This window comes from Scylla paramamosain, chromosome 11 (genome assembly GCF_035594125.1).
Source record: "Scylla paramamosain isolate STU-SP2022 chromosome 11, ASM3559412v1, whole genome shotgun sequence".
NCBI classification, from domain to species: Eukaryota; Metazoa; Arthropoda; class Malacostraca; order Decapoda; family Portunidae; genus Scylla; species Scylla paramamosain.
In genome coordinates, this window is record NC_087161.1 from 8,192,501 (window position 1) to 8,200,000 (window position 7,500).

Sequence of the window (7,500 nt, forward strand, 5' to 3'; positions counted from 1 at the left end):
GGAGAGCAGCGACTGCCTGCCTGTGCGTTAGAGAATCCATGTTCGTTTATTGTCGACCAACTGCTTTGCGTGTGTGGCGGGGCGAGCTCAAGAAATTGTCGTTTTTCAGAAAGTTTGCGAAAAAAAGTTGACGGAAAATGTACTAGTGTGACGGTGCCTTTAATGGGAAGATGAAAACTCTGCCTTTGTGTCAGTTGAATCTTTCTTGTAACGATGCTGTCTTGAGTTGCGGTGTATGAGGCGTTGTGAAGAATTTTTAATGTCGTGTGTGATATGACAAGGCAAGTGGAAATAATGTTTACATCATTTTTTATTTATTTATTTATTTATCCTTATTTTTGATAGTACACACACACACACACACACACACACACACACACACACACACACACACACACACACACACACACACACACACACATCAAAGGTTTTGATAATTTCTCAATGTTGTTTTTAGAAATGTAACACGAATTCTTTATTTATATCTTATTTATTTATATATATTGCTGTATCATACGAACACAATATTATACGTATTTATTGATCTATCTATCTATCTATCTATCTATCTATCTATCTATCTATCTATATATCTATCCATCTATCTATATCTATTAATTTATTTTGATTATTTTTTGTCTGTTGTTGCGAACACATTCCCTTCCTCTCCCTATAGACTTGGAAAACGTTTAATATGGATGTGCAATAATGCTAATAATATAAAGCGTTGCTATTTTCTTGAAGAGGGAAAAGTAAAAAAAGGAAAATGTACAAATCCAATTAGTTTCACAGTAAGGGACGCTCTGTAACAGTTGACGGGACCGCTCGGCTACTTCATACTCCGCTGTGTTTCTGTCATTTCCTTTCTTTGTATCCCTTATCTCTTGTTTCCTTGTGCCGCTATTTATGTACGTTTCTATATTTCTGCTTTGACTGCCTGAGAAGACACGTCACAAGAGGTATACTTTTCTATCAATAACCTGGAATCGAAAAGTAAAATAAATAAGATAATAAAGAAATGTGGTCGATTAAATGTTTAGAAAAAAAAAAAAAACATTAATAGAAATATATAAAAGGGCGATTGTTCAGTAGAGTAATGTTATAATGAACGGCCCCCAGTCATCCATTACATTCCTGCTGTGAAATGTTACCATCTGGCAGAAGGGGTAGCTCGGCGCGAGCCCCGGACCTCTCGGTATGATGAATCTTGTATTCCATCAAGTATTAGGATATTGAATAGTAAGGTGGAAAATAAGACGACACACAGTAAGTCAGCAATGTACGGTATAGGCAGTGTGTGATGAAGTACGTGTAAAGTTGGTTATATGGATAAATCTTTTTCTCTTTTATGTTAAGTTGCATGGATATGCATGACTGATGGTGTTTTTAATCTTTGAGATATATTTTTTTCTCTTTTGCACTTAGGACAAGCACAACACAAGTTCTCTATATGAGCATTGAAGTGTTATAATATTAATAATAATAATAATAATAATAATAATAATAATAATAATAATTATTATTATTATTATTATTATTATTAAATGGTCAAACTGATGCTCTTCAAGGACAGCAAGCGTGCAAGCCAGACAGCTTTCTGGGAAGAGAATTGATTTTAAACCTTCATCCGTGCACCAGAATGTAAGCAACCATCGGTCACTCTTAACACAAAGGAAACACAAAGCAGCAGCAGCAGACCTGTTCACGAGGCTGCCTGTAGGAACTTAACTATTGAATGTACCTTGAGAGAAACAGGATAGTATAGAGAGCATGAAGGAGGAGGAGGAGGAGGAGGAAGAGGAGGAGTGCACAAGAACTTAACTCTTAGCAAACTCTTCATATTTTGCAACATCTTTCCGAGAAGTGGGTTCAAACTTCATAAAGTTAGATAAAAAAAAAGAGATAGGAAGGAACTGGTGCTCAAATGGAGTAGTAGGCTAGATGAATGGAATAGACTCAGTAATCAGATTGTTAGTGCCGAATAATTAGGGAGCTTTAAAAAGAAGATAAGATAGATTAACGGATAAGGATGACAGGTGGAAAATAAATAGGTACGTTTTGTACATGGAATGTCACGTGTAGGCCAGACGGTTTGTTGCAGCTTCACTTATTTTCTTATATGCTTATAGTACGTGCTTCGTCAGTACCTCCCTCACTGCCTTTGTCCTGCACCGCCTTGCTATTCACTGTTCCAGCAACCACAAAAGGACCATCTTGAATTGAGTGGAAGCTTTAGATGCAGCTCTTGTCTTGTTTTACCGTGTTATGTTCAGCAGTGAAATGTGTTACTGTGGGCCTGGAATCCCTTGCCTACTTATATTTATTTACAGTATATTATATTTGTATTTCTGGAAGACGTCAGGGTTTACTAAACTTTTTTGTCTGTACACTAGAAGCGTTTGGGGTTCATAGGGACTTGTGATGTAATTTCATTCCTTAAAGCATTAGAGAGAGAGAGAGAGAGAGAGAGAGAGAGAGAGAGAGAGAGAGAGAGAGAGAGAGAGAGAGAGAGAGAGAGAGAGAGAGAGAGAGAGAGAGAGAGAGAGAGAGAGAGAGAGAGAAAGGGTAGGATAAAGAGAAAAAAGACTATTGATAATGGCTGACTGACAGACACATTCATCTTCATCACTCTCAACTTTCAAAATTTCGACTCTCTCTCTCTCTCTCTCTCTCTCTCTCTCTCTCTCTCTCTCTCTCTCTCTCTCTCTCTCTCTCTCTCTCTCTCGGTTCTGTCTTTCAGTCTGTCTGTCTGTCTGTCTGTCTGTCTCTCTCTCTCTCTCTCTCTCTCTCTCTCTCTCTCTCTCTCTCTCTCTCTCTCTCTCTCTGTCGGTTCGTCTTTCATTCAGTCAGTCAGTTAGTCTGTCTGTCTGTCTGTCTGTCTGTCTGTCTCTCTCTCTCTCTCTCTCTCTCTCTCTCTCTCTCTCTCTCTCTCTCTCTCTCTCTCTCTCTCTCTCTCTGTCGGTTCGTCTTTCAGTCAGTCAGTCTGTCTGTCTGTCTGTCAGTCTCTGTCTGTCTGTCTGTCTGTCTGTCTGTCTGTCTGTCTGTCTCTGTCTGTCTGTCTGTCTGTCTGTCTGTCTGTCTGTCTGTCTGTCTGTCTGTCTGTCTGTCTGTCTGTCTGTCTGTCTGTCTGTCTGTCTGTCTGTCTGTCTGTCTGTCTGTCTGTCTCTCTCTCTCTCTCTCTCTCTCTCCCTCTGTCGGTTCGTCTTTCAGTCAGTCAGTCAGTCTGTCTGTCTGTCTGTCTGTCTGTCTGTCTGTCTGTCTGTCTGTCTGTCTGTCTGTCTCTCTCTCTCTCTCTCTCTCTCTCTCTCTCTCTCTCTCTCTCTCTCTCTCTCTCTCTCTCTCTCTCTCTCTCTCTCTCTCTCTCTCTCTCTCTCTCTCTCTCTCTCTCTCTCTCTCTCTCTCTCTCTCTCTCTCTCTCTCTCTCTCTCTCTCTCTCTCTCTCTCTCTCTCTGTCGGTTCGTCTTTCAGTCAGTCAGTCAGTCTGTCTGTCTGTCTGTCTGTCTGTCTGTCTGTCTGTCTGTCTGTCTGTCTCTCTCTCTCTCTCTCTCTCTCTCTCTCTCTCTCTCTCTCTCTCTCTCTCTCTCTCTCTCTCTCTCTCTCTCTCTCTCTCTCTCTCTCTCTCTCTCTCTCTCTCTCTCTCTCTCTCTCTCTCTCTCTCTCTCTCTCTCTCTCTCTCTCTCTCTCTCTCTCTCTCTCTCTCTCTCTCTCTCTCTCTCTCTCTCTCTCTCTCTCTCTCTCTCTCCCAGCACCAATCAAAATTAACCCGTATCACCACAAACCACTTAAATGCCAATAGCCAAAACAAACCCAACCACACAGCTGTCCTTCCTTTGTATTCCCTTGCGTCACCTTCCTCACGTGTCAGTGCCAGCCAGTTCAACGGTGCCTGGGTCACCTCATCGTTCAGGCGTCGGATTACCCAGCTCAGCGGATCACAGGCTGCTTAATTAACTCCGAGGGAAGCACGAGGAAGGTTGAGACTCTTATTAGGAGAGGCGTGGCTGACTGGCTGGCTGGCTGGCTGGCTGGCTGGCTGGCAGGCTGGCTGGAGAGGAGCATGCAGTAGTAAAATGTGGTGTGCAGGGTGATGGAGGAGTGTCTGGAGTGAATGGACTAAACGGAGGCTAAGGGGAGGTATACGAGTAGCGAGGGAGAGAGGGAGAGGGAAATGGTGAGTTTAACGAGACGTGAAGAGGCGACATTACAAAGATGCTTGGTGATGTCTGTGTGGGAAGGAAGAGAGGGAAGGTTGAGGCGAGGGAAGTAAACTGCGTATTACAAAGGAGAGAGGAGAGAACGAGAGGAGAGGAGAGGGGAAGGGAAGAGGAAGGAGGACGGTAGGTGAGAGTTAAGACGGAAAGTGAAATGACAGCGCCAGGTTGGGTGATGTGTGTGTGTGTGTGTGTGTGTGTGTGTGTGTGAGAGAGAGAGAGAGAGAGAGAGAGAGAGAGAGAGAGAGAGAGAGAGAGAGAGAGAGAGAGAGAGAGAGAGAGAGAGAGAGAGAGAGAGAGAGAGAGAGAGAGAGAAGTTTGCGAACTGTTCGTTGAAAAAGAAAGAAATGAGAACAAATGGCGGTGGATCTTGGACAGCAGAGAGAGAGAGAGAGAGAGAGAGAGAGAGAGAGAGAGAGAGAGAGAGAGAGAGAGAGAGAGAGAGAGAGAGAGTTGTTATGTGTCGTGGGCGAGGTAACAGGTTGGAGGGTGGAGAGGGAGAGGGAGAGGGAGAGATGGAGTGAAGTGAGGTCTGCGGAGGACGTGAGCAGGAAATTGTCAGGAGTGAGAGGCGGCGGATGTGGGGAGTTTCAAAGACTGAGTTATAGGAGAAAGAGAGAGAGAGAGAGAGAGAGAGAGAGAGAGAGAGAGAGAGAGAGAGAGAGAGAGAGAGAGAGAGAGAGAGAGAGAGAGAGAGAGGTAGTCTAGTGTCCAATTTCTTCTTTCCTCCACTTTTTCCTCCTTATGAGTAAAATAAAAAGGAACAAGCTCATAGAGAGATAGAGAGATAGAGAGAGAGAGAGAGAGAGAGAGAGAGAGAGAGAGAGAGAGAGAGAGAGAGAGAGAGAGAGAGAGAGGGGCTGGTCCATCTAGTCTCCTCTCTTTTTCCTCCTCTTATCCCCTCTTATGAGAATAAGGAAGAGCAGAGGGACAGAATCATCTCGCCCCTCTACATAAGGAAGCTGTATTGCGCCTCCTCATCCTCAGTGCAATTCTTCACTTCCCCACAGGAGCGCAAGCCTAGGAACCATATTTCTTTAATGTAAGAGGGGTACCGGCCAAGGGCAACACAATTTACATGAAAAAGGCCCACTGAGGTACCAGTTCCAAAGAAAAAGAGCCAAAAGGATTAACCAAATTTAGAGAAGTGCCTTGAGACCTCCTTCTGAAGCACTTCTGCGCTGCACCTCGACTACATTCAAAAGACCTTGGTTGAAGTTGCACGGGTTTCTAAGTGTGGTTTTTATTGTTCTAGTGACAGATTAACAAGATTTCTACATTATTAACAAGAGAAACATTTTTTTTTTGGAACCGGCTATTAATTTCAGTGGCATTTTGAAAGTCATGATGGAGTTACACGAACTTTTAGGAGTTTTTTTTTTCTGATAATAAATGAAGATTTCTACATTACTAACAGGAGAAACACTTTTTTTTTTTAGAACGCGGCTAATAATCTCAGTGACATTTTGAAATAATCATGATGGAGTTAAACGGACTTTTATGAGTTATTTTTTTCTTTATTTCTGATAATAAATGAACAAGATTTCTATATTACTAACAGGAGAAACACTCTTGAGAACCCGACTACTCATCTCTGTAGTCTGTCTTTGAAAGAAGTCGTGGTGGGAGAACATAGCGCTTCTGAATCCCATCCTTATTCCTGCCTCATCTCTCCCCATTCCCATTCTTCGGCGTCTTATTGTGAACACTTTGATTGGTGTGGCTTCTATTCCCAAGCTTAATAAAATGGTGTAGCGGAAGGGTAGAATGTAATATTGAAAAGACGCCACGGAGATCTAGGTGAATATCTAGACTCGGTGGTTTGAAACTTCTCGTGTTAAGAGACTGAGGAGATGAATGATTGTAATGATAAACTGGTGAAGTAATTTCTGGTTCCAACCTTTCTTTCCTTAAGTGTTAATGTGTGTGGGTTTGTTTTCTTTTCTGTTGTTCTGTTTTATTTATTTTACTTTCATGTCTATTTCGTTCTTTTCTTTTTTTCTCTCTCTCTCTCTCTCTCTCTCTCTCTCTCTCTCTCTCTCTCTCTCTCTCTCTCTCTCTCTCTCTCTCTCTCTCTCTCTCTCTCTCTCTCTCTCTCTCTCTCTCTCTCCTTTATTTCTTTTTTTTATTCATTCATTTATTCATTTATATTTTCTTTCTTTTATTTTTTTGTCTTTGGCCGGTTCCCCCCTGATACATACCCTGATACATACATAAATAAAAATAGAGCCTGGGGTTGTACCTAGCATTAATTCAGCAAAATCATTTTAGGTTACTCAAATAGCACTTACTGTCGCTATCAGCCAGACCACTGATCACTAACGCTTTTATTTGCAGATGAATATATATATATTTTTTTTATATATGATTTACATGCGTCAGATAACTCCATTCATTCTGTTCTATGAAAATGTCTGTAAAATCTGAGTGTTTTTGCAGTATGGATGTGTGTGTGTGTGTGTGTGTGTCTGTGTGTGTGTGTGTGTGTGTGTGTGTGTGTGTGTGTGTGTGTGTGTGTGTTTTATCCTTCCTTTATACCAGTCGTCGCTGAATGAAGTAATCATCATCATCATCATCATAATTATCATCTTCCTCTTTGTGTTCTTCGTATCCTTTTTCCTTCGTCTTGTTGTTGTCATCTTCCTCTACCACTTCGAATCATATTTCCTCCTATTACGTCTTCGCTTTCCTCTTTCTCCGAGTCGTCTTCCATCGTTCTTCTTCTTCTTCTTCTTCTTCTTCTTCTTCTTCTTCTTCTTCTTCTTCTTCTTCTTCTTCTTCTTCTTCTTCTTCTTCTTCTTCTTCTTCTTCTTCTTCTTCTTCTTCTTCTTCTTCTTCTTCTTCTTCTTCTTCTTCTTCTTCTTCTTCTTCTTCTTCTTCTTCTTCTTCTTCTTCTTCTTCTTCTTCTTCTTCTTCTTCTTCTTCTTCTTCTTCTTCTTCTTCTTCTTCTTCTTCTTCTTCTTCTTCTTCTTCTTCTTCTTCTTCTTCTTCTTCTTCTTCTTCTTCTTCTTCTTCTTCTTCTTCTTCTTCTTCTTCTTCTTCTTCTTCTTCTTCTTCTTCTTCTTCTTCTTCTTCTTCTTCTTCTTCTTCTTCTTCTTCTTCTTCTTCTTCTTCTTCTTCTTCTTCTTCTTCTTCTTCTTCTTCTTCTTCTTCTTCTTCTTCTTCTTCTTCTTCTTCTTCTTCTTCTTCTTCTTCTTCTTCTTCTTCTTCTTCTTCTTCTTCTTCTTCTTCTTCTTCTTCTTCTTCTTCTTCTTCTTCTTCTTCTTCTTCTTCTTCTTCTTCTTCTTCT

At 41.3% G+C, this 7,500-nt stretch overlaps 1 protein-coding gene across 2 annotated transcripts in view; it reads right to left on the minus strand.

The window, feature by feature from the left end:
• LOC135104917 (arrestin domain-containing protein 2-like) overlaps positions 1–7,500 on the minus strand; it is a 161,670-nt gene that overhangs the window by 76,396 nt on the left and 77,774 nt on the right. The window lies entirely within an intron of this gene.